Below are 1,009 nucleotides of genomic sequence, written 5' to 3'. Positions count from 1 at the left end.
CCGTGGTTACAAGAAAAGTGTTTACTTATAGGAAAAAGCAGGATAACAATGGGAAAACCAAACTTGGTTAGGAGTCAGCAGAGCTGACATCAGCTGCTGACTCTCTGATTCTGCATATCTATGTAGAAAATACACTGTGTGCAGTTTATGTTGCTGAAAATCCAAAATCAGAGAGAATTCCAGTGGCAGCAAGGTTTAGAATTCTGGTTTTTCTCCTAAAAGATTAATCACTTGTCCAAGCTACTTAACCTCTTCGGGCTTCAATGTACTTATTTAGAAAGTTAGGGACTTAGACGTCAAGATTTCTGTTATCCTGTATGTGTGGCGGTGTGTGGGGGTGTGTGTGGGGGAGTGTGTGAGCGTGCCAGCTCAGTCGTGTCTGACCGTTTGCAACCCCAAGGACTGTAGCCTGCCAAACTCTTCTGTCCATGGGGTTTCCCAGGCAAGAATACTGGAGCGGGCGCTCGCTTTGGCAGGACATAGAGTAAAACTGGAACAATACAGAGAAGATTAACATGGCCCCTGAGCAAGGATGACATGCAAATTCCTGAAGCGTTCCATATCTTTTTTTAAAATAATAATACTGGAGTGAGCGGCCATTGCCTACTCCCCAGGGATTGAACCTGTGTCTCTTGCATCTTCTGCACTGGTAGGTGGATTCTTTACAATGGCATCACCTGGGAAGCCCTTTCTATGATCCTACCGAACTTGAGAACCTTTTGCATCACAGGAGCTCTGATAATCCAAAAAAAAAAAAATCCTTTCAATGGGTAGCAGGTGACTCTCCTCCCACTCCTCAAAAAAAAATAGACAGTGTAAGGACTTCCCTGGTGGTCCAGGGGTGAAGAGCCTGTACTTCAAAATGAAGTGGTCAGGGACCTAGGATCCCACATGCCACATGATGTAGCCAAACAAATGAAAAAGTCCAACAACATATTAGTAGTTTGACACCTCACTCAAAACTCAAAGGAGCCAATCATTTTCTTCTATTGTGAATCTCTGAGTACCG

At 44.1% G+C, this 1,009-nt stretch overlaps 1 non-coding gene across 1 annotated transcript; it reads left to right on the top strand.

Moving 5' to 3' along the window:
* The first annotated feature begins 462 nt into the window (after window positions 1-462).
* LOC138069849 (U6 spliceosomal RNA) lies at window positions 463-567 on the top strand. Its single transcript, XR_011144117.1, has one exon. It is a non-coding gene; the product is annotated as a U6 spliceosomal RNA (small nuclear RNA).
* Window positions 568-1,009: the final 442 nt, after the last annotated feature.

The sequence above is a fragment of the Capricornis sumatraensis genome, chromosome 22 (genome assembly GCF_032405125.1).
Source record: "Capricornis sumatraensis isolate serow.1 chromosome 22, serow.2, whole genome shotgun sequence".
Classification (NCBI taxonomy): Eukaryota; Metazoa; Chordata; class Mammalia; order Artiodactyla; family Bovidae; genus Capricornis; species Capricornis sumatraensis.
Note: the sequence above shows the minus strand (reverse complement) of the source record. Positions and strands in the feature narration are given on the sequence as shown.